This window comes from Etheostoma cragini, chromosome 7 (genome assembly GCF_013103735.1).
Source record: "Etheostoma cragini isolate CJK2018 chromosome 7, CSU_Ecrag_1.0, whole genome shotgun sequence".
Classification (NCBI taxonomy): Eukaryota; Metazoa; Chordata; class Actinopteri; order Perciformes; family Percidae; genus Etheostoma; species Etheostoma cragini.
The window spans coordinates 18,475,139-18,502,450 of record NC_048413.1 but is presented as its reverse complement, the minus strand read 5'-3'; the positions used below and the strand labels follow the sequence as shown (position 1 = coordinate 18,502,450).

General features: G+C 40.5%; 1 long non-coding RNA gene across 1 annotated transcript in view; it reads right to left on the bottom strand.

Annotated features, from left to right (window-relative positions):
• The window catches only part of LOC117947357, a 50,323-nt gene that overhangs the window by 810 nt on the left and 22,201 nt on the right, over nt 1-27,312 (bottom strand). The gene's annotated exons all lie outside the window — the stretch shown is intronic.

The following is a 27,312-nucleotide window of genomic DNA, read 5'->3' as shown; positions in this document are numbered from 1 at the left end:
CTAAGGCTGTCACTTGAACGGCGTTTTGAGATAACGTTAGCAATCAAACAATCGTAGATAGCTAAAACCTTTTTGCAATGACTTCCATCTTCTTTTATTGTTTGCAATGAGAAAAGTTGATTATTTTATGAATTTCACATATTTCCGTATGACGTTTTGCCGTAAACCGTTTAAATCTGAGCATGCGCTAGGGCTGGCCGACATGGAGAAAATCTAGTGTTTTTTAACCAAATACCTTGATATCGATACCGCAACAGTATTGTAGTGTTGACTATTGGTCCTTTCACAAAATATTTACACAATAAGATTTTTTGATGAATAATCAACAATAATGTGGATATAATGACTACGTGGGTAACTAGAGTAGGGTAACTAGAACAGTTTGGTAAGACAAATGACATCACTTTACTGTAATGCAGCATTTAAAACCAGGAGCATGCGCAACTCACGTCTGCCCTCAACTCACATCGGGTAGTGACAATCCTCCTTCTTGTTACATTAAACATGATCTTGAGTCAGACAGCGAAAAAGTAAGAAACAATCCATTTGGGGCACAGTTGATGCGGGTTTGCTTCAATACATAATTCACTGAAAATAAAGGAATTCATGCTCTGAAACCATCTGTATTCCACATTGTAAACTTTACATGCTTTTTCATTTAACAGTCAATACAAACTATTCAATCGTTATGTTAACTTATAGTTTTTGTTATTAAAAACCGCATTTTGTTCAGATGTGGCACAAGGGAAAGGGAACATGTCACGTTTTGCTTTGGGGAGAAGAGTCTGCCTGATCATGAATATTGCAACCGACATAGTCAGTGTGGAACACCGTGCCATATTCAAGGCCCAAATAAAATTGAGTTGTATCATTCAGTTTTAAACACATGAAGGAAAGGAATTCCAGTGCTGAATACTCTTCCCTTTCTCACTGACTCATGTGTGACATTGGGTGAGCTCTAATGATGAACAAACACACCACACATACCTTAATATTGACTGTGGAACAAAATCTCTGTTTAATGAATTACTAGAAAGAGGGACTGGAGTATGCACATGGATGGGTCTGTAAGACAGCATGTGTAAATGTAAACACATTGCTAAACCTAGTGGATGGGATGCCTGGTTAGCTCACCTGGTAGAGTGTGCAACCCATGTCTCCCCTTTTACGTCCATGCTGTCCTCTCAAATAAAGGCCTAAGAATAATCTTAAAAATAAAGATAGAGTGGATGAACAGGCAGGACTTTAGGTTGGCTACTCTCTCAAGCCAGAGGGGAAAAGCAGAGCTGACAACTTTTTGTTTGAAAAAACAATATAATATATTTCCTTAGCATTTTTATTTTACAATTGTTTTACACATGCAACTTCCTTCCTGTGGGTAGCCAAAGCTAAACAGGTGAAATGATCAGGCTTTAAAGTAGAAGTGGTCCTATACCACTTTTTGCTTCCCGATACCGATTCTGATACGTGACATGCTGACTGATACCGAGTACTGATTCTATACCAGTGTGTCATATATTTTAACAACTGCATACTACAATCCCTGAATGGATGTGATATGATTTCTATCTTTGTATTTTGAGGTTGTACCAGAATAGGTTTAAAATGGTTTAATTTTCAAAATCCACCATATTTTTGTTGTACTACACATTGTTGTTGCTCCTCTTTTCACCCTGTGTGTTGAGCTCTCTGTTTTAGCTGAGGTATCTCACTTCTGTTTGTCTCCCTGTTGGGAGTCGCACATGCACAGTAGCTAGGTAAGGACAACCAGCCAGTCAGAAGCAGATTATGACGGTGTGCCATATTAGCAGCTAGGCGAGCATTATAACGCGTGTTACAAAGTTACGCACATTTGTCACGGAAGTGAAGGCTGAACAACAATAGAGCTGGTTGGTGTTTTCTGGGAGATGTTAACTCCCTTTGGGGTGGACTTTGGGCTTTTATAACATGCACAAAAAAGAATAAAGGAAAGGGGAAAAGCCCAAAAGCATAATATTAGCACTTTAAACCTGGTTGACCTCAAACTAGCAAGACAAAAGGTCAGTGGTTGGATCAACAGATGCCTGATGGAAAGCAACTTCCTACCTCATCCAAAATTTGAAACAATATTAATTTAAATATTACCAGCTGATGTAAGATGAGGTTGTGGTGAGGCCAGTTATAAATTCTGCTGCAAGATAATAATAATAATAATAATAATAATAATAATAGTGTATTAGTCCCACAAGTGGAAATTACAATTTACACTCTGTTGTTATTACACATGGCCTGAATTACACAGACATGCTCAGTACCTATACATGCACTAAATGGACAGATGTCAAAGTGAGGGGGCTGCCCATGGAAAGGCGCCCCGAGCAGTTGGGCTTTTAGTGCCTTGCTCAAAAACACCTTGGCAGTGCCCGGGAGGTGAACTGATACCTCTCCAGCGACCAGTCCACCACCATACTTTAGTCCACATGTAGACTTGAATCTGCAACCCTCCGGTTCCCAACTCAAGTCCCCACAGACTGAGCTACTGTGTCTGCCTAAAATGCAACTGTCACTTTTAATGAACACCCTAGAAGAAGGGGGTGGGGAAGAAAAAAACAAAAACAAAAAATGATATCTTAAATTGTACTTTGCGTATTACTATATAGATAATTCGCTAAGAAAGGCAAAACAATTCGTATCATTTAGATCCCTACTAGAAAGTAAAACTAGAGGTATATTACCTGATTGACCCACAATCAGACCCCATTTGATCTTGAGTTGGCTCACTAATTAACTGAACACTTATTAACAAAGTGGAGGAAAAGTCCCCACTCAGTGTCTATTTAATGTGTCTGTGATCCTTCCCTCAGGCAACTGCAAATATCGGGCCAACGCTGTCTAAACATGCCGTTGTGTGTTTAGACATCTGTTTCAACCGCAACTTCACACTGATCATCAGTATCATGTAGCGGTAGTCTGGAGTTACATCCGCACTCCCAAATACATGTTGTCTATTACCACATTTGGATCTAATTCTAAGGAGTGCTTCGCGGTTGTGGTGGTGAAAGACTTGTCCTCTCTTGCTTTTATGAAATTTGTAAGAGATGGTTTGCATCGGAGCATGCATGTGGTGCAGTGTTACAGAATTAGGGTGCTACAAATGATAAGATACACTGCAGTTATCCAGCCCTGAAAGAACTGTACAAGAATTCGATATGAGTTCCAGTAGAGGAAATCTGTTTAAGTGTGATTGCATGTTTTAGGACAGTTTTCTGAAAATATGGCAGTAGCGTTTGGCAATAATGGACATCATTTTAGTACTTTAGCGAACAGAGCAATTACACAGTCTCAGCATGTAAATCTATATGAAGACAACAGACAGAAAATGCCATGCTCTTTTCTCCATTACTGGAGATGGTACTCATTAATATACTGTACATACAGTACATCAAATTCACTAGCTGTACCAAAACCCCATTCCCTACCTTAGCTTTTTGACTCTCACATAAGAAGAGAAATATATGACCTGGTCCAGTGTACCATTAAAGTATATGGAGCATTACCCATACTGCACATAGGGGCCATGCACATTTTTATTGCAGGTTTACTGCTCGCTGGAATAACAGCAGCTTGTTTCCTTAGGTGGAAGAAGGGTAAAGAAAGAAGTGTAGCATGTGTGTGTGCCTATTAGGACCAGGTGTACTGCAGGGGCCTACCAGAATACCAGGTAGCTAAAAGTAACAGTCTTAAAGTCATTCAGTCCATCATTAGACAGGAGGATGATGCAAACATGTCTTGGAGAGTGTCAATCCTGCAATATTCGCTAATGCTCTTAGGAACTCCGACAAATCCAAATCAGTAAATTCATGCATACTACATAACATGAGGCATCCTACTTTGCTTAGTCAGATGTTTTGCTATCATCACACCTTTAGTCACAAATTGCATCAGAATTTTTACAGGAAAAAAACACTAAAAAGACAAGTTTTGAGGAAATTGGTATTAAAATGGATGTGTTTGTGTGTTCTGTGTGTGTGAAACTCTTCTTTTAACATCAGAAAAATGACCTGCTGCTTTACTCCTCTGTGTAGGGGATGTTTTCGCTAAGAATAGAAAAGGAAGTTATTTTAATGCACTTTGGCAAGGATTAGCAACTTTTCAGGAGAGAGGGACATCTGATAGTCAAGTAGACAAAGTATTTTCATTCTGTTATAGTTTTTGAGCATTTCTGAGGATAGTAAAGGATGCATTGGTGTGTGGACGCATAATTAATATTGACATCTTACCAGAATAATGGTAAATGCCAGACAGACAGATTCTAATGTGACTTAGACATGGGAAAATGGACCCCGTGTTCCGCTCAGGACTGAATTTTACTGGTCATACAGTAAGCAATCACATTAATCTCTCTAATGGCAATAGATCTCAAATAACCTGAGTGACTTGGAAAACAATACCTGTTAAAAGCCTTTTTACATCTATACAAGGCAGGACTTGCGGCTTAATCACACGATTGAGGCTGATAATCTATATAGAACTAAATCAATACTGGAGGGTAGTGTGGGGGATCAATTCCCTGAGGGGGAGGTTTGCCATTGAACACGACACCAAGGGACGAGCGTGCCTAATCCATGTTTGAACTTTAAGAGAGCGTGGGCCTCTCTCTTCTTAACGTGACCACTCTATTCCAACCGACCCAACCAAAGCTAGCTAGAAGACATGGTTACTCAGTGATCAAGAGCCAGTGCCTATGTTTGAGATGGACCAGCCTCCGTTCACCCAATTCACAAACGTCTACCAGCTCCCTGAGAAAAGCAAACTTCCCTTGTGCTCCCATAGTTCCAGGTGTTTTGGTCATTAGGGCCTTTGGCCATTAGAAGCGCCGTGGTGCTTGCTTAACGGTTATAAGGCCAGCCGTCGTGCTCGGATCACACCTCCACAGCTGTAAAGCGCGGCGGCGGGGGGGCGGGGTGGGGGGTTGCAGCCGGGGAGGCATGCGCATAGGGGGGACCAGGCCAAAACGCCCGCTTTGTTCTCTGGGGGCTCGGGTTACCCTTTGCTCTCCCCACAGCCCGTGTGACATTCAATACTGCAACTGTAAATTTTACATTAAGCGTGTGAAATCACAGATGCACATGTCACAGCAGTGTCATAAAGTGAATTTACTTAGCTCGACTTCAGCACGCACCTTAACTCTGTAAGTCTCTGTAGGGGGCGGTTGGGGGTGGGGATGGTGGCCAAAATTACAGCTATTCATTAAAAAATGGCTCCCAAAACATCCACTATAGGATGATGTGTCCAGGGTGCACACTTGGACCTACTAACAACAGCCTGCCATCATTATATTTCTTTGGTACTGCATGTTAAAGAATAATTGATATTCAGGCTTAGCTTAGAGCTTGTAAATGGTATAATAGTCTTTGAATTTCAATGATAACTATGAGAGCAAGAATGACCTTTACAATGCACACAAATAGCCCAGTAAAAGTGCAACGTGTATACACACAAACACACACATGGAGTACAATTCAGGAACAGGATCCAAGACTAGGATATGCAATAGACTGTTGTGTTGATGTGCTATGGTAAAATTGTATGACTATCAAATCCACGAGTTAGAACACTTTACTTCAGTCTAATAGCATTTTAAACATTCACGGACAACCAAGCTGCAAATCTGTGTGCTTGCTGGTGACAGAGTGCCTAGTCCACCTGTTCGCTCTCAGATCATCCCTCCACTAAAAATACAAAGAGAGGAATCCAGACAAGTCTCAGTCGTAAACAGCAACCGAGGGAGACCCGTACATAATGTGCCTTCACACTTGCGTTAAGCAGGCATGACTGTGCAAGTGCCAGAACTATGCTTTGATTAGGTCATCCATTACAGAATTTGGTTAATCTGTGTTTTCCACTATTTAAATGTTCATTAAAACACTATTATATATTAGTATATATAATCAGCAGCATCTAACATGTGGTCCGTTACATTGTGTGAGACTCTGCAAGTCTTGAGATAGAAAGAAATAGACTTATGAGGGTCAATCCCATGCAACTTTCCCAATTCCTATGCATAAAATGATAAATATGACTTAACCTGCAGAGTTCATTTGGCAATGGCTCAATAAATTCTGCAGAGCAACCTATGCTGACTACCCTGTAAGAGTATTCCCCTGCTCAAAAGGGTGAGGGGGAGCCAACATTAAGACTGGTGGCTTGTAAAGTGAGCTGGGAAGTTTAATTGATCTAAAAGAATTTAATGTGGCGTAGTGAATTGTGGTAGACAGCATGGATTTATATCTCAACCCTGCAGAAACGAACCTAATATTGCCAGGGTTTTACAGCAGAAGGGGGATTTTTTTTAATTGTGGCCACAAAAATGATTTACATTGTGTTGAGTAAAACTGCAGTTCAATAATAATAATAGTCCTAAATGCCCAATTTATTTCCCACTCTTGGATAAGAAGTTGTGGAAAGTCTAAAACAATGTTCTTTACTTTAGACCTAAATCCGTTTCATTCAGAAAGATAGATTTGGAGTAATAATTAAAGCCATCCCACTTATACAAGGTTATATTTTGGCACTGACCAATTTCACACATCACAAAGCCATATTCACGCCTGAGCTCTATCATTTCAGACTAAGCTATCGCTCTCTCAAGCGTTAAGTCCATCCTGCATGGACGTCTATGAAAGAACAGAAAGGTCTGCAACGTGTTAGAGGTTTTGAATGTAAAACCAAGATTACCACACAGCCACAGGGTAAGGGATTCAGCACAATCCCCACAGGATGTGTAGCGGCCAAGTCAAACAAGAGTGCAGATATTTACCAATATGTTCTGGAAACTGTGGACACTGATATGGAGATACACACAAGACTAACGGATGATAAATACATTTTTTCCCCCCCTTTCTGTAAATATAAAATATGTCCTGTGATGCATAATGTTTAAAGGACCTGACACGCCAACCCCGATGGCTGACCGGTGGCAGAAAAGGCAGTTGGACTGACTTCCTACCTGAAAAAAAGTGCAGAGGAAACACACCAAAGAGATGCAGACAGGAGCGTACGTTCTGCGCGTGCAAAGATGTAATACGTCTCCATAACAGCAGGCAGCGCTATTCTGTATTGTCGCCCAGAAAATTAAATGATTTTAAATGACTTTTAAATGATTATTACCGTCCGACCCTTCCCCTTTAAGACAAGTAGCCTAAAGAAACAAGCAGAAAGCTGCTACCAGCCAGGCTAAAGCTAACATGGTTAGCCTAAAGAAACAAGGGGTTCGTCCGTCCCCACTAACGTTACGGTTCGGAGCCGCGACGCTGGAAACGTAACACTAATCTACTACAGAAGTCTGCGTCTGATCTAACGTAATTTCCACTGATTTAATTGTTCTTGGATACACATAGATTTTTGCTAGTGCGCGAGACATGCCGTCACTGTCGTTCACGTTAGCCTGGATTGATTACGATATAAAGACAATGGTGTCATGCTAGTCAATCAGCGTATTTCTACCTAATTTCCCTTTCCAAAACCACTTCAGCTTAGGTGTTTGTAAAGCATTAAAGTTTAACAAAGAATAATCAACAGGTCTGCTTTGGTCTGCTGGGCACTTTGCCTCGCTGTGTTTACGTTTTGTTGTTGCTTTATCTGCCTTTTTCGTGCCTTCCTTTTGGATGTGTACTTACGATCTGGAACCTAGTCGCTTCGTTTTTATCAAGTTTAGCCCACACACCCTGCATGCTGTGGCTGGGGGCTTAACACCCACTGACACCCGGAAACGTCCCAAACACAGCAATTTGAAAAGATAAAATACAGAGAGGGGAAACACCATCCTATGTTATTAAAAAAAGTTTGTTGTCCTAGTTTGAATTAATCTTATCGATTTTGACCACTTACCTACAGTACGGTAGAACTGTGCACTATTTTCTTTACATTGCATTATCTTTAGCCCAAACCCCAAATCGCATGTAAAGTCATTCAAATTGGCTGGACCTCGTTTAAAAACAAAAATAAATAGGACTTACAAGTTGCTGTTTCAATTTTTTAGCATGCAACTAAACATGATCTGAGGTTTGACTAATGCTCTTGTTGACTTTGCTTACCCATCCTCTCCAGGAAAAACCAGATAGACCACAGCTCAGCAAAACTTATTTACATTTCGGTAGGGAGCCCCGGACGAGGAAGATTGAGTCAGGGAAATATACGATGTATCATGAAAAATGATTTTTCTCCAAGGAAAAAAAGGTTCCACTGTGACTTACTATTGGAATGATTTTCAGACAGACAAACTCAAGGGAGGAAATCGAGCACTCGTTAAACCTACCAGACCTGGCTCAGACCACACCTAGACCTGGCCATCCATCAGACTGACTGGACAGAATTTACAGTGTGACCTGATCGGTCATCATTTATTACATTTACTGGTCCTAAGTGGAAGCAATCACCGGCTGGTGTTTGTGTAAGAGGGGACCTCCACCTGCAAGGGGTCTCCCATTAACACAAACCTCACTTGGGGGGAGATATGTCATCTGTCGGCTTCTTTTGGACTGGGCCTCGAGTTTACCCCAACATAATTTTTAGGGGATTTTTCCTCCCTAAATGATCTGATGTGTATCTTTATCTTTGATTAAAAACGATTAACTTATCTGGGTGTGTAATAATTCCCTTAAAAACAGTTCCTCGGAATCATGAATTTTCCCATAAAGGAACAGCCTTTTAACCAGTCATCTGAAACACTGTTAAGGACAAAGATGTGCAACTGAATTACCCTATGTTAGCATTTAAACAGCACACAGGAACAGCAGAACAGAAAATCAACCATGCGTACAAGACATATAGCTCTTAACCAGATCTTGCAACAGTCTTATCTTACTTTATCAGTGAAATATCTAAGGGAGAGGTTGAACTAAAAAAAACACAGACTGAATGACAGTGGAACTACTGAAGCCAGTAACACAGTCCCCCTGAAGCTACTGTCACCTCAGGGGGTATAGGTAGCCTTTGGCTTTGAAGTGCCGCTGATATTGGCTTCTGTTCAAGCTCCTGACATGTCCTTTGGACGCTCTATTGAACTTGATCAGTCACTGAGTAAATAAATGTACAACCAAAGCGAGGGACAAGGAGAGGGAAGCAACCGTAACAATAACAATACATGGGAGAGACACACCATGAGAAATTTCACAGAAGGTCAGTATCTTCTGGGTACTTCAACAAAGTTCATGTTAAAACCGGCTCATGTTTGGGCCAGGGAGTGGGGGAGTCATCCAAATAGGGGAAGTAAAGCAAGAGCAAACAGAGAGAGCGAGACAAATTGCCAATGCATCCTAAGGAAAATATGATGTTCGGCCAGGCACCATATCCCTGTTTTTGGTGCTCATCAATTAAGAAAATTTGATCCAATGCCACAGGTGAAGCGCTCCAGAGCGTGCAGCCCAACTTCACAACATGGGGATAATTCCACATAATGAGCCTGGATGGGATTTGAAAGGGTTAACAATTGGGCGAGAAAAAAAGAGAGTAATAGAGAAAGAGAATAATAGACAAACAGAGTTCACCTGAGGCTCGCCTTCACTTCCTTGTCTGAACACTACTACATGCTGATGAGAGGCAGGTTCTTCCAAAAAAATACAAGTTCTTTGTCATTCACCTAACTTACTAGGTTTTGAAGGGTTTGGGATTTCCTAAAAACATGTTTGTATAATTAAGTTACTCAGTGTATGTGCACAAGTTCTAGCTGTAGTTGAGGCTGACATCTACTTTCCAAATCTACATTAACCATGACTAATACATGACAGAATTCAGAACAGGGAAATGGTATTCCTAATGATTGTATGGGAAATAAATGCCTTTGAGTACGTGGTGTCCCAGGCAGGTTAAAATTACTAAAAAAGAGAAGTATGTCTTTTAGGCATAAAAAAGGCCTCACCAAAAGGAACCCTTACTGTCCTAGTGATGGTGTGGGAACCCAAACCACAACCTGACAAATAAATGGCATGCCCTTCCTCAACTCTCATCTAATTACAGGTATGGCTTACCATCTACGGCTTATTAGCGTTTCCTTAGCAAACTATAAAAACTAATGACACCATTTTGTTGCCTTGGTTTTCTTGCACCTCCCTTTCTTTACATGTTCTTGGACAACACAGATTATTTTTAGCCCCGACTGGAGAGAGTCACTCATAGCCAAAGCTAGTGTCCGTTTTCTCCTTGGGTCAGCATTTAACATCCTGCAGGGTATTGCTTCGAGTTGTAAGACACTGCGGCTGCTTTGACAGCAAAGTAGATGGAGCATATTTGTAATAAAATAACACCTGCATGTCTATTGTGGCATTGTCTCGTACATTTTAGAAGAACAATAATCAACTGTTGTTTTGATAGTTAAATGACAATACATTTAATAGGCACAAAACATCATTTTTAAAATAAATTCACCACAGTAACTACCAGAAATTCACCACATTGTCTTCCATCCCAGTCCTCTCATAACCATAACCACAGCTGTAGGACACAGCAGTCTTCTGAGTACTTCTAATAGACTTGCACCCCCTAGTGCCAGGGGCTTTGACTTCACTCTGCTGTTCTAAATTTGATTTGCTGTTCCTTAACTTGCTTTTGTGTCCCAAGCCGGATTCTTTCAAACATGCGTGCTTGTCACAGGTCATCGTTCAAACCATAATGATTAATATACAGATTTTAAGCAACTCTCCTGACTTTTTTGCCCTGGTCATTTGGCAGGTCTTTCTACTTACTTAAATTGGAACTTTAGAGCATTACACCATGACTGTGCAGTGTCAAATGTATTTAAAAGCATTGATACATAAAGCCAAAGGCACCATGTGAGTGATCAGAAGCCACAGATTGTACTCAAGTTTTACTGCCACAGGTCATACTAGCAGTGTGTGAGTGTCAGGGTGTCCAGACACTTAAACAGGCTTGAATGACTTTAGTGCCGTCCTCGGGGCAGCCTGAGTGCTCTGACCTTCCTGAACACTTTACAGACAGTGCTGCTGAATACTTTGTGGGCATGTTTACTAAAGTTTGGCTCTGCTTGGGTAGGAATGGACACAACACAATGGTAGAATATAAGACTAAAGGTCACCATTGGTTGGGAGGGAAACTTGAAATATAAATGAATGTGAGGCATTTTCTTTAAAGTGGTTATTATTCATAAGAATATGTTTTTTGCATCATTTGTGCCTTGGAATGTAGGAAAACACATTAATTTCTCATGCAATGTTCACAGATGAGCAGGCCTACCTGTGTGAGCACTGGAGAGCGGGTTTCAAAAATACATTAAGATTAGTGAAACATCACAAAAAAAAAAAAAAACACAGGCAAGCAAAACTGTCACAGTCCTTTTGTCTAGAAAAGCATGTGCAGGTAGTCTCGAATCCATTACCAAACATCCACCACCATCTTTTTTGCTTGTTTGTTTACTTGTCTCCCACGGGTTGTCACCACCTTGTATACGGTCCACCCATTCAGCGCTGTTTCAATATTCACAATGATGTTAAACATGCACATCTAATATATTATTTAGTCATATTCCCCAGAAATAAAACACATTTTTGACTCTCTCTAGTGTGATCCCGACATTGTATTTCCATTATTTTCTCTTTAAACATTAACCATGGCTTTGTTGCGGATGCATTTCATCTTCTTCTTGCTTCTGCTTAAAGATTCAAATGGCCTTCTTGTCAGGACAGGCAGGCCATATTTAAACAAAGCTGACAGAGGAAGCAGAAGAAGGAATGTTTTGCCTAAAATCTGCTGAAGATTCACTTTTTCCAGGACTCTCTCTCTCTCCCATTACAGTACATTGCTACGACTGCAGTTTAAGGCTTGCTAGGTGCTGAGTGGGGACTTCTTCCCCTCTCAGGCTGACAATAACCTTGCATTGCACGCACGCTCACACACCACAAGCACGCATGCACACAAAATACTGTATTTACAAGCGGGAGACAATAACTTAACATTAAAGTTTGCTCCTAAACAGACAATTTGACTATGCTGGCTTGTAATTGACCACTAAGATTGATTAAACATGATAGTTATTGCTCTTTCTAAACTATTGTGTCTTCTCAGAAGTCTGGATATAGTATATTTATAAAAAGCTAATATTAGGTGAGCAATATATTTGCTTTGAAAGACAAATTTAAGCCACATACTGGACTTGATCTAATACAGAAAATAATAGGTTGTCTATGGATGTGTGTAAGTGACTACTTAAAAGAATTCTATGTTGCTTAAGTTCCTCTGAGTTTAAAATTAGTAAGAAATGTTGCAATCACACAACATGAAATAAATCACTGTAATTGGGGCACAGAATAAAAATGGTTTATTCCTCCCTGCAATGACATACACACTAATAAGTGAACTGGTTCTTTAAACTTTTAAAATGGAATTGAATACGGTAGTTTTCTTTTACGGTTTGATCCTTTATTGAATCCAGAACTCATTCAATGCTTGATTAAACATCCTTTAAATTGGTTTGGCTAAATATTTGGAAACAGCTTGAATGAAGGACATTTTAAAAGATCTTTTTTTTTTAATTGCTACACTTAATCCACAAGAACATAGTATCAAAAGGGATGAATGAGCCTTCCACTGCTAAATATTTATTTATTTGAAAGACATTTGAGAGAACCAATAGAGACCAAGTGACTTACTGGCATATTTCTGAGCAAAAGTAAAAGAATCCCTTACACTGTGACTGTGTGGTGATCTTGGTTTTATATTCAAAATGTCTAACACATTGCAGAGTTTTCTTTGCTTTCATAGATGTCCATGCAGGATGGACTTGAGTGAAAGCTTAGTTTGAAATGACTTAAAATAACTAACAAATGTTTTTGGGAAAGGCTTTTGATACTGTATGTGCAAAGAGTGATTTCAGGACATAAAACACAATATGGCGTCAGAAAATTCAGAATTTGAATGCCAAAAATATGTTATTTCCTAAATCCCTTGACTGAGAAAGACCTTGAAAGTGTAAAGACTGCCCTACAGGTGGAAGAAAAGAGCCTTGTTATCCCAAAAGTTCCTATTCTGTTTCAGTTATTAAAGAAGCCATGGATCTCCTCCAGAAGTGCTGGATGTCCTCTCTTGCTGTTAGTCGGCTAATTGGCAAGCTGCTCAAAGCCTCTCTCACATGGTATCCTGACTGAAACGGACTCAAACTATGATTAGATCAAATTGCAGAGAAACCTGTGTACCCCTGTGTGCCCATCCCCTGTGTGTATCCCCTTAGTGTCAGCAGTCAATTGGATTTTGGAGGTAGGAAAGCCCCATCTGTGATTATATATTGTCATATAGGATATTGAAATCCATGGGGTTTTGTATCTGCCCGTCACGAAGAGAGGAGCTCAGACTTCAGGTGTGAGAGCACGATTCCTTCTGACTCCCTATCAATTTAACCCCCGCTGGCAACATATGGAGTATGGAGGGATACTCAGCAGCCACAGACCAGAAATGCAAAATACTGCAAATTTACTTCTTAGTCTTTCTCTAGGCCCTGATCCTTTGCTCAATGACAAAGCAGTGGCTGCAGATTCCCCATTATGACATTCGTACATCATCAAAAGGACAGACAATTCCTGCAGCCACCTGACTGCTTGGCTAACATTACAAATGAGAGACATGTATCTCTGTCTCATCATTTATCTTTCAGGCACACACTCGGGATGTAAGCGCTGGATTTGACACAGTTTGAGCTGCGTTCATAGACCAGAAATGTTAATGTCTATCAGAGAGGATGGAAAGAAAGATAGAGAATTGGGGGGGGCATTATAATTGTCTTTTTTTTAAATTTAGTGCAGCTCATTACTAGCAAAAGCAGACAGGAGGGTAATGAATGACACAAATGGACGTCCTCTACAGTGACAGCTATGCCAGGATGAAAGCGCGTCTCCTTGGGACAGACAGCAAAGGAGTGTGTGCCTGTCTGTTTGTGTGTTAATGCACATGTGTATATCTAGCCAATATTATTATAATTCTGGGCCTGGGGGGGTGGGGGTTTAAGGTAGGCAAATGAGTATGTATTGTCTCGACAAGCATGGTAATAATATACTGCATGTGTATCAGAATGTATGTGTATGTCGAGGCAAAAGAAAGTGAGCCATAGGGAGAAACTGAAAAAAACAGACAGGAGTGGAGGAAAAAAGATGATGATCATTAGCTTTTGATGGATCTAATGACCGGGTGGATTTATGTAAAGCGCACCTGGATAATGGGAAAGAGGCGAGAGGAAGGAGAAAATCATTTAGAAGAAGAGGGGAGGAGGGGGAGTATATCAATAGCATGCTGAAGGGCTACCAACAACAAGCTGAGAGGCATCATGACCAAAGATATAGATCAATAACTCCCCCATTATGTTATGAAGAACAGGGAGATGAGGGGGGTGGCAATGCAGGAATAATTTGTTTGATAAATACACAGGGGACAAGAGCATGTATGTGTAGCGGGGTACTGACAGGGTCACATAAACAAGTGGCAGCATCTCTCCCCAGAGGACTAGCAGTGATGATGAGGAGAGGAGGTGCTGCTGGAGTCTAGAGGGGTGAACGGCGGGACGCGCTCCAGCAGCATCTCTCTTTTGGCAGGTAAAAATAAAAGTCAACAGGAAAGGACTGGCGCACGGGTGCTGCCGTAAAAGCTGCCATCCGTTACGGGTAAATTGAACTGTCAGCCCCTCGGTGTCATTTCCATGGCTGGATGAGAGGGAGAGGCAGTGACAGAGAGAGTTATGGGGGTATTCACTAGGTGATCACAGTGTGCAGCGGGAATGTTCCGGCAAATTAACTCCCAACGGAGAGGGGGAACGATGTTAGGGCTGTCAGAGAGATAGAAGGATGGGAGGATAAACAGGCAGAGAGAAGGAGAGGAAAAAAAAGTGCCAGTATGTTTTGAAAAGGCATCCAACCCTGTATGCTTTTGCTTAGTTATGGTGTTAAAACACATTTTGTCAGCAGATGCATTTGGTTTATGTTAGCACCCTGCGTGCAGCTAAAACACGGCCCCTGTTTATATTCATGTCAAAGCCAGTCTTGCTTTGTTTACAGAAAGCAGTGTAACTTCAAATTTAATGGCCTGAGATTTGAGATACACTATGTGCAAACGTTAAAACAATTAAATCAGTTACAGGTAAAGTTCGCCATTCGCTGTCATTTTTAAAACGCACATGTTCACATCTATTATGGATTAGCCGTCATGGGCACATACACACAGACCTCCTCTTATAGGTGCATAAACAAACATTCAAAAGTTAATGACACAAACAGACTATACAAAATGTGGACCTCATCTGCCAGTTTTTTCACTGTTAATCTGCATGAGTGTGCATATGCACCAGTGTTACTTTGTGCACTCAGTAGTACACACTGGTCCTCGGATTTTTTGCCCCTTACCTCTCTATCCTCTTACTCAAATATTTATAAAGATTCCTATTATTGCATTAACTATTTATTGATATATAATTTAAAAGATGTATACTTGGCTCCGAGAACTGCAGGGGAGAGTGTCTTTACCCTATAAGAGGTAGACATCCACGGCCATTTTTTGCCTTTTAATGTTAAACCCATGCCTGATTGCCTATTGGCATTCAGAAACAGAAACAAAATAAACTCAAAAAGAGTAAGACACAGGGAGAAAACAGAGACTGAGACAAAATCTGGCTCAATAATGATCCAGGTTAGAGGTTTGTGAGCTATGCTCCGTCTCCGTCTGGAGCAGGTCACACACTAGCAGTCCAGACAGAGCCTCCACAATGAAAATGTATTGCTCTGCTCCATCTCTTATTGATTTACATCTTAAACCTTATTGGATGTAAAGTGATCTTCCAAAAGAGTTTCACCTCTGGTGTCAGTGGACCAAAATATAGACCTAGTGCAATGGGAACAGTGCACACGCCTTGTGAGACAACCCACTGGCATTTGGCAAATTTCATCTAAAGATCAGAAGAGAATGCTAGTAAAGGCTTGTCAAATGTTAGTTGTCACGTTGAGTCTAAATCCTTAAGATGAAAGTTTAAATAATATCTCTGATAGTAACAAAACCAGTTTGTCACATATATTTGATCATCATTTGACATGAGGATACCGTGTTTTGAATTTATTAATTTATTTAATTTGTTTGGACGTCAAATTACTTTTATCACTGCAACTTTTGAGGGGAAAACATCCTATGTTTAGGTATACAATTTTGAACAGAAGCACAGAAGCGACAAAAAACAGTATTATAGTTAACACGAATGTAGGAGGTGTGTAACTTGCTTCTCTCATTAGGGAGGAGTGGGAGAACCTCCTAAACCAGACAAGGGGCAGATTCAACGTAATTCAAGGGCTCACTCAAAAGACAAGGGACGAGGGAAAGGAATAGAAGAAGAGGTCTATGATGAAGGATGCTTGGATCCAGGAGTGGTGGGCTAGGGTAGGAGGGACGGTGCAGAGAGAAAGAAAGGTGTTGGGAGTGAAAAGCAGAGCGTGCTTTTATGCAGTGCCCGGTGAGTGACAAGGAAACCATTAACGCAGTAGCACTGACCAAAGGGATTAAGTCCACACATGCATGGCTATTATTCAAGCTAATTAAAGGTTCTTTTTTTTTTGGGAGGCCAGGTTTACCACCACAACAAAGCCAGCACAGAAAGGAGCAGGAAACAGCTCAGGCGATTTTGCTGGCCAATCTTTAGCATACGTTGTTCCAGGGGGACAATGATTTGAAGAATTTGGAGAAGCTTGTCTGTGCTATGGCAGAAACCCAATAATTGAGTAGGAGGTTTAAAGGCTCGCTCCAAAGAACTGATCTTTTTCTCTTCCATTCAATCCATTCTCATACAATTTGTTGAGAGAATACTGACATTTTCTTACCTCACTCCATCAAAGGGAAGGTAATCAACTGTAACACCTCTCTTGCTCTGCTGGAGGGTTTAAACTAAATAAAAAATAAGTAACAGCTTTCACGCAACACGGCATAGTGATGTGATGATCAACGGTCTGCTCAGTGTCAACATATTAGGCCAACCCACATGTAACAAGTACCAAATAGCACTATGGTGGATAACATTATACTATATAGTGGTAATTGTTTACTTGAATAAATTCTACAGTACAGTGCATAAACATATTGCAGGAAGCAGACAATACACAAAATCTTGTTAAGATTATTTTTAAATCCAGGAATTCAACGTAAACAGACACTTTTACTAAAACCTGACCAATAAATCGCCCAGGCCGATACAGTATATCTGATTAGATGTCAACCAATGAGTAACAAGTAACTATATTACAGAAATGACAGATGTGTTTGAGCTAGCTTCACAAAGTAGCCTTGACAAAGAGTACCTCTAAGGAGCCATTTTGATGCTATGAACCCATCACCGTGCCATTCATTTTGGCGTCACTTTGACAGCGAATAACTTACATCTGAAGCGTTTAAAGACTCTGTTCGTCCTTTGTTTATTTGTAATGAAACACAACAATGTATAAAAGGCTCCATTACCTTATACCTTGCGTTATGGCCCCGTGGCTGCCGTTTTTGTAAAAATAGGCTAACGATTGCTGTCACGAGCAAATTGCTGTCACATAGTTAACTTATAATCAGGAACAGCTAAAAGAGAAATATGAGTGATTGTCTCTTTGAGTGATTATTCCCATTTGCATCCGCACACAAATCTCAACAGACACAAAACAGAATTGTTTTAATAGAATGGTTTAGGAATCATTCAGTGGTTTACTTTAGCACATTTCATTAGTTTTTATAATGGAGTTCGGTGAATTTTTGGTATTTTACCGATTGCCTAGATTTTAGAAGACAAGTCACAGACAATCCACCTGGCATTTCATAATCAGCGCTGCAGCAGCTGTCACGCAGGCACACAGCTTACTCGATCATGCAGCTGAATTGATCACTGCAAACTGTGTTGATGGACATAAAATGTGTTCTTTTGCCCAAATAATAATAATAATACAAAATATATAAAAAATGTCAGTTTGGGAATTGGGAACGCATATTTGAATGATATTGATACATTACTTGGGCTAAATAATTAGAATAAAAACAGCTATTTCCCGGGATTCCTGGGAAATGGCTAGTCTGCTCGGATTCATCTAATTTTTGGGAAAAATATTAAACCCTACTGTGTCCCATGAAAGCCTATAATCAGAGCCAACTCTTAATTTGGTAATGCCTGCAGACTCTTATGTTGCTGGCATCAGCACAAGGACCTGGAGGCAGAATGCTACAAGTGCGGCTAATTGAGTTAATAAACTCATGATAATGAGTAACTGGCCTTTTTGTGTGGTTAAAGCAGAAGAAGTTTTAGGCTTGACTGGATAGTGTGATCCAGGAAAGATTTGCCCTTTGCATTTTAAACTGATAGAGGGATGCAGGAAAATAGATAGGATAGAGTATGAATAGACAGTTGCCAAGTGTAACATAGAGGGAGTGAATGAAGCCTGAGTGTTTGTGTGTGGAGAGGGGGGGTGTGAGAGTCACAGTGTATGTTTCCACTTTATATTACAGGGAAATTGTGTTTAGACAGCCATTGGATGTGGAGTAATGATGTCTTATTAACTAAAGGAGCATTATTTTATCGTTTCGACACGTTTATTTGCTTGTACTACTCTGTGAAAACGGTTGTATAATGTCTTCTCTGGATCTGCAGGAGCTCTGTCAAGTCTCAAAGAACAGAGGTCATTCATCACGGTTATCTTATCTAGCCTCCAAATTTATAACAGAAAGCCTGTGAAACAAACTGGACATGGCATTTAACTGAGATGCATTATGGGAAATTGAGGGGTCAGGATTGGTGGAGATTGACTCACATTACTGCTTAATGTCATGATACCTTGACCTCTACAGCTTCTATAATGATCATTCTTCCTTATTTTTTTTTAACCGTCTGTCAAGTCTCCTAACTTCATAGAAGTGCAATACTAAATCGCAAGTGCTGTTAAAGTGTACAAAAATTGAGATGTCTTTTTTAAATGTAGGTATTTCAGCTGTTATTAATACAACTCTGAATGTAATGCACTGTTACAGTACACAGTACAATCAATATCTTATAACAAATTTGGTTTTAAAGCTAATCATTCTGACATTGAACAATAATATCCACAAGACACTATAAACTCAGAAGGTCAATCTGGTGAAAACGTAAAGGAGACTGCAACCCTCGAACGGCCTGTGAGACACAGCCTGCCACTCACCAACAGTGGCTGTACAACAGTGGATCAGGAGAGGTTCTGTCCCCAGTGGCTGTAAATGGCTGCCAAGTATCTTTGCTGGGGGGATTTTAGCCTAACGGCTCCTTGGAGACCGCTGAGGGCCAGCTAGCCTCTCAGCAAGCAGGAGCTTTACCAATGCAGACATCTCTAGGGACAGAGGAGGGATGCAGGGGAAAAAAGAGGGAGCGAGCGTGGGACATCACTTTACTGGTTTTACACCCACGCAACAGCGGATCAGTCAGTTGAGATTGCACCTGACACGTGACATGCAGCCAACAAAGCAGACAAGCATGGAGGGATGAGAGAGAGCAGGAGAAGGAGAAGGGCAAAGAGAGAGGGTGGATGTTAGCATGACCGACAACACGCTGATGGGAAGAGGCAGGTGTAATGGGGTGTGAAGTGGAAGACCTCAGGAGACAACGAGAGAGACCATCTGCCTGTCAGCACAGCCTCGCCTTCTCCTCTCTCTCTCTCTCTCTCTCTTTTACTGTCTCATTCAGTCACGCACACACACATCAGATCAAGAGAGATATATCAACAAGGGAATCCCCATTTATCTCTTTAACTAGCTGACATTTGTTGAAATGGAGCACTAAATTGTAACACCTGAACAGTAGTTAAGAGAATACTTAACAAGATAAGTGGCAGGAGGAATTAGAAAAAAAAATCCTCTGTTGGAAACTAGGCCTCAGGGCCAGCTAGAATTTGGATAGGACTAATCTTAAGTAAATAAGATAATTATAAATATCATCAAATATACAGTATATTACAAGATTCATTATTATAAGATCAAACTGTTATTCACTTCATCCATTAAAAGGAATTATTAGTGTGTCGGTGATATCTGGAAACGGCTTCCAGTATTACAATATGGGAATAGCTGGTCAGCCTTTCCTCATCCACACTTGTTGGCATATCTGACTTTCTTAAGTATTCCGTGAAGTAATTTCTGAGTTGCTCAGTGTACAATGTAAACATCAACAAGCCACTGACACATGTTCAAATTTGATTCATTCAATGAAGTGTTATTACTTGTCTTAAATCCATCAGACATTTTCATATTATACCAACATGTGCAGCATCCTGAGCCTTTTTGGTAAGAGTACTAGGAAAACCTTAGGGAAGCCTAGAGTAATTTTATGCTCCCCAAAACAAGTTTCCTTTTTATTTTAGAGAAATATACAAAAACAATTCTAACTTTTTTATCTTTCACATATTCTGACTTTTTCAAAAGACAGAGCTTTAAGAGTTTCTCTCTTTTTCTATAAAAAGATAAAAATTTAAGAGATAGACTGAAGTTGGCAGTTTGATAAATGCAAGTTATTTCAATTGATTATCTGTAATATTTCAATCTTTGCGTGCGAAAAAGGCACATGAGTTCCTGTAGAAGGCAATAAACATTCTCCTTTTTTTTGCCAAATCAATGAAAAGCATGTTGAAATCATCAATGTCTTCCCTCTTGCTGTATCAAAATCTCACCTTTTACATTTACCTTTCCTCAGAGATGGTCCCAACAATGTGCTTAAAGTTGAGTCAAATTCAGTTTGGGCATTATTACTATTTTTAATACTGTATCCTACATTGTGGATAATTAAGCTATAGATCATATGCAGAAGTATATTTCCGGAGTGTTAAAGATTAAAAGAAAAAACAAGAACAGTACAGAACCGAAAACAGTGACCCTAAAACCATGATACAAATCGAACGGTGTATTTTTATTTATTTTTTAACCGTGCCACCCCTACAGTCTTAGTTAGCGGTCTACTTTATGTCAAGGAGTGGGATCAGACTAACAATTTTGCCAGACCTAATATAACAATATATATTTGACTGAAGCATCATCAATACTAGCCTAACAACACATAACTAAACATAGAGACAGCCGTACTGGTGATGCTACTTATAGTGTTGCTGTAAGAACAGTTGTTGTTTATTGCTGAGCCAGACACCCACATAATAGAGGGGGGAGACATTATGGCAATAGTTCCCTCATTTGTCCTGTTCAACCATCCATCCATGGCTTCTTCTAAGGGGTCTGTTTTTGTTGCCTAATTACCTCTCTCTACCTTCTGTTTGGTCTCTTCATCTGTCTATCTGCTGACTCTCTCTCTCTCTCTCTCTCTCTCGGCCCTGATAAAAAACAGTAACACGGGAGGGGAACCAAACTGCTTCTTAATTTTCCCGGACAGCCTCTTTTAAACACAAGGCCCAAATCCACACTCTAATTGAAAGCACATTCCTATTCCAAACAAATTAAGCACAATTAAGGCCCCTGAGTTATGAGAATCTATCACTGTGCGATGTTTTTGTAAAAATCACTGCGCTCTAGATCAAAGTCTCTCGACCCCTCAGCTTAATTGCCTCATTAAGAGCTCCCTTCTTTGTGCTACGGGCTTCATAAATACAAGGTTTGCTCGTTTCATTTGGGAATTACACTAAAAGACGCCCCTTAAACTAATCACTTCCACGTTTTCAATAAAAGTTCATCTGTTTTTAGGTTTTAACAGAATGAGATTTTCTTCCATTTATAGAGCATAATGTGCAAGGCCCTTTAAGCACAGAGTGTGATATATCATTTCATTGTGTCTGTGACAAGGCACAGACCTGTACTCATGTTTAGCTACTTTATAACACGTGTTAAAAAGGCTTCCATAACATTGCAAAAATATGTATAAACTAAAAAGAAACTGCAAGAGCTCGTAACCCTGAATGCATTAGCTTTAGGGTCTAAGGTGTGGCATTTGACACATCATAGCAGGTGACAGGAAGAAGGTGTCACCACCAGGAACTAGCAAATCACATGACAGGAAGATGATTGTGTGCAGCTGAAACGGTTCCCCGCTCCCATAACCTCCCTCCTTCGCCTCATCATCACAAATGCCATCCGAGCATGGCTGGCTTTTAATTTAATCTTATAAATGAGGTGTGCACTCCTAGACAACATGCTGTTCCAATTTGAAATGGCTGCTTTATTGGGGGACAGCGACACAGGGGAGAGAGGGGGGGAAGCGGGATAGAGAGAGAGAGAGAGAGAAAGAGAGAGGAGGGGGGGATGGAGAAAAAAAGAAGGCCAGGGGAAAGACGGTGGTATGGAACATTTGTTAGTAATCCAATTCCACATACCATATGGCTTCATTACCATTATGCGGGAGAGAAGACTTCAGTCAGTCTGAAAATAAAGACCTACTTAGCCCCATCCAAACTGACCCCAAATGAGACATGTTTGTCTCCGTGTGACAGTGTTAGTGTTATTGCCCTGCTCTTGCATTCTTTGTGGTCGGTTTAGATTGAGCCTGCAGCTGTGCATGGTTTCAATGTGTGTGTATGAGTGCACGCACGTGGCCGCCTGTGCCTGGGTGTGTGTAAGATAGGGATCGGGCGGTTTCCCAGTGACTGATTATTACGGAAGAGAGTCCTTTGTCATTACTGGAGAGAGAGAGAGAGAGAGAGAGAGAGAGAGAGAGAGAGAGAGAGAGAGAGAGAGAGAGAGAGAGAGAGAGAGAGAGAGAGAGAGAGAGAGAGAGAGGGCCCATAAGCCAGCTCCATTCAGATGTGAAGATGACTGATAATGTAGGAGCAGCAGGACCCCTCGCTGGGTTCATTGGCCCCTAAGTGCTCCTTTGCTGAATGTGTCCCTTATTTTGCCCTGACAGCAGTAATAGAATATGCATAGCTCTATTAGCATACAAGGTAATGGCACCCTTGAGGGAGGGCACTGACATAAAACTTTAAGTAGAAATCAAAACATTGGTGAAGGCAGAAGCAGAATAAAAAGGGGTTATTGTCACCCAGTGCAAACACGGCCCGAGGCCTTAACTGTGGCTGCGTGCAAGGTATGCTCCCTTTACGCTTCCATGCACATGTTTGCGCGCGCACATACACGCACACCAACACACACAATTTAATAAGCTTGGTGTACCTAAACATACAAATGTGTCATTTTATCATACACAAAGAAAGCGTTTCATATTATGTATATATTTTGCACACAGGCATGCATAACACACTCTGAATCATCCTCCTCCTCAGGGCATCTAAGTAAACCACGAGAGATGGTAAACTACCATCTCACCTCAAAGTCGTCAAATAAAAGGAGAAGAGTGATTTGAAGGCAAGGGGAAAAAACATTTGCCATTTTCATGAGCATTTACAGTAAAACAGACCTGAGAAAGCTCAAAATCTCTGCTGAAGTGCAAAACAAAAGCTCTGATGAAAAGGCATTTAGAAGAAATAAAACAGCCCACAAAGAAGTCTGTAGAGAAATTTGGCTGACACAGGAGGCTGACAAGAAGTCAGGTGGGGAGGTGATGGGTAAGGTAAGGTGATGAGGGGGTGTGCACGCAAATTATCTAACTGCAGTTTCAATCAAACCCCAGGCCACAGCTATGATATTTGAATCAAAGCAGGTCGGACGAACAACACAAGGCCATCTGCAGAACGAACATTCAGCATAAGAAAGTAATTTACTGATTTTCACACGTCACCCAAAAAATTACACAGTGAGAGGCCGGGTCCAGTGAGAAGTCTAATTTAGTCTGATGGGACAGACCAGGAAAGTGTTAGCTTTTCCACATATTAACTTTTATTAAATATATTAACCTTGAGGAAGAGGCCAGGGAGGCTGTGTCAACGGAGGTTAAGAATTAACGCCACCAGCGTAAGCAGTTAAAGTATACTGCTCACGTACAGCAAAACCTCTTCCTTTTCTCTTCTCTTTGTTCAGCTTTGGGAAGTGTGCAAAACAAAATCAACACAATAATAAGGCAATAATATCAGTAATTGCATCCTCAATTGTAATTATGGCGATTATGCAGTCCTCTTTGATATGCAGTTCTGCTCCACTGTCGATATGAGCCATATGTGAACATGGGACAATTATGCTAATCATTCCACATCCGAGCGTGTAATTCTAAAGTGAAATAAAGTTCACCACCTTGAGTAGGAAAGCCCAGTGAAGAATGCCCGCCTATGTTGAAACTTGGACCATTTAGAACTGAAATAAGGGTATGGTCAGTCATCAGTGTAGGTCTTTGAAGGAGGAAATTCAAGTGACTGACCAGTTATTGACTGTTTAATGTTAATTACCATAAAGACGTAGGCTGGATATCAACTATAGAGCAATGTTGACGCATTGTAAATTCCTTAATATCATAAGACTGGCACATAATTAGACTTGGCCACACTTTTATGGGCCATTTTAGCCCTTGCTAATGGCTTTGTGCTCGGACTCAAACAGACCAATAAAGCATGGTCTAGCGTTGTAGACTGGGCATTATTAAAAAGAGGCAGACACTATTAAGAGCTATCAAATCCATCTCAAACTGGGCAGCATGACTTCTTTGCCGAGAGGCCGGTAAAACAAAAAGACAGCCTTTTCTAATCTGTGGTTTATTTAATATGTTTATTGCATGGGTGGCCAGTTTAATGAGCAGTCTCTGGGCTACATCTCTTCAGCAATATAATAGAGATCCGTTCCAGCAAGAATCCACTAGGTAAATAGAGCACAACAACCGCGTAATGTCAAAAATATTTTGTCTCCATAGTAACTCCACAGCATTCATATCTGTGGTGAAATGTTTACTGAAATTGGCTTTTTCATTGTTAAGGATTTCAACATTCACTTCAGGCTGTGGGGTCCCACTGGTAGGTTGCTCCTGCTGGTTGGTTGGGTTAGTTAAAGATGGATACAAGTAGAGCAAATACTGTTCTGATTTTCGCTTTGGTCTATACAGATGGTTTGGCATGGTGACAAGACAAACTGGCCCTGGCATAAAAGCCTAACCTCTATTTCATGGTGGCTTAGCACTTTCTCTCTCACAAGATTGCACTTGCAGTGTTACGAGCGTCCAGCCCTTCAGACTGATTTACCAATCCAATGACCAATCCATTTTGCTAGGTATTATTGTGGAGAGCGTATGAAAGGGGAGCAAATAAGAACAGATCATAGAAGCAACAGTCCAAGTTAAACCACAACTTTCTCTATTTGATGCAACTGCCAATTTATTTTAAAGGTGTGGTGTTAATGTCAAGAATGATCTGTTGATTAGATCCACAACTGCTAGACGAGTGTGAACTCGACTCAGAGAGCGTGAGCTGTGTAATGTGATATACGTTGTGTGAATAATTGTTTGAGTATGAGCTTCTCTCTACATGGCCTTTCCTCCAGGCCCAGGCTAAAAGCCACTAACACATACTGTAATGTACAAGGTACAGACATGCAGACAACACACATCTTTTTAAGAAACGGGACCAGAGCCTAGGATTTCCTGGATTTGGCTGCAGGCTTCTTTCTTCACCACATATACACATGGATGAGCAGCCTCACAAACCACATGTGCACACACGCGCACATAGACAGATTCAATCAGCAGAGGGACAGGCCGAGGAATGAGGTGACTCATACTAGTCTATTAACTGTAGTGGGAGAAATGTGATGGTGCCTCAGTTTCATACTAACCACAAACTAACAGTGGAGGGTAAAAATGAGACTAATAAGCATCGTTAGTATTTTAAAAACTATACTTGATAGCATGGGAGTGACCACCTCTCTATGAAGCCATTGAAGACAAATTTTTAAGAGAAAAAAACTAAGGTTACCTAACCCTAACCACAGGAGGACAGAGGAGAATTTCCTCAAAAAGTTGAGCATGATTACTTTATATTGACATGTGACGCAATGAAGGATTAGGCCTGGTTGCCATTTTGGCTACAGTTGAATGACATCATTACTGTCAATGTCATTGTGTCGTCACAATATATTTTTTAGTCCGATTACTTCTTCCCAGTTTAAATGTTTCTCTTTTCTAGAGGCAGCATCTGCATATTTAAGCACCACATAAGACAAATATTTCACCAACAGTAAAAGAATTTCATAGAAAAAAACAAGATTGAGAAATCAAACACAAAACTGGAGAAACAAGACCACTGACCTTCAAATAAAAAACCTTCACTGTAATATACAGTATAACACTGTACATCTTCCACAATTCTAAGTGTATAAAACTCTCACATATCTCCAGTAAACTAAATATTGTGCAGAGTCTGTTTTGATGAGCAGGGATGAAAATTAGCATAATAACATTATCTCAGATGATGCATTTTACAGAATTTGTATATGTAAATGTACACGTATTTTGTCTCTTTGTGCTGATCTCAGTGAGACAACAAGAGATCAAAGTATTGAGATCAAGAGATCAAGTAGTTGCACAATTCTATATTGGTTTGTTGGTTAAAAAAATTAAAATGAAGATTGTCATTTCTGTCCTAAAACGTTCATCAGAAGAGTTACATTCGTTAAGATGTATTATCAAATAGGCAACTTAGAAAGAAAATTCAAAAGAAAAAGTAAAGATGAGGAGGCTAGCCACATTTTAATACGGAAACTTTAAGAATTGCCATGGCAGTCTATGCAACAGTGGCTACAGCTGGGAAAATATTAGCCTACACAACATACCATTATGAAACAAGCAAGGTATCAACCACTGACGCCCCTTTAACTTTGTCTGCACAATTAAATTCTCTCTACCTTTTTTCTGACTTATTCATCAAAAACACCAGGTGTCTAAAGGGGTTTCTACCCGAGCAGAGCTGTAGCTCACTTAACCATGAGATTGAGTAGACTATGCATACACACAGAAGGTACTATTTTGATTACTTATTACTTAACCTGTAATGTATTCTGCACCTTTATGTCTGCATGTCCTGCTCCACCCCCCATTGCTCTCCTCCATCCCCCCCCCTAAATAAATGGAAAAATATTCACTGCCCTGGGCTACTGCTGAACTTCTCACTCTCTGCATCCAATTTGAAGTGGAGCTGCTGTGATGTCACCGGAGCGTCCAAACAGAGAGAAAGAGGAAAGGGGAGGATGGCGGGGAGGGAGGGAACAAGAGAGAAGAGCTGGCAACCTTCAGACCTCCAAGGTCACACTTCTTAACCCCACTGCTAAAAATCCAATAATACTTTATGAATGTTTTAGTTAGAAGTCGTTAATGCAGCCAAGCATCTGTTTCGAAAAGAATACAAATGAGGTGCTGTCTTGCTCTGCACTTTCCCAGCTTCTCTCTCTCTCTCTCTCTCTCTCTCTCTCTCTCTCTCTCTCTCTCACACACACACACACACC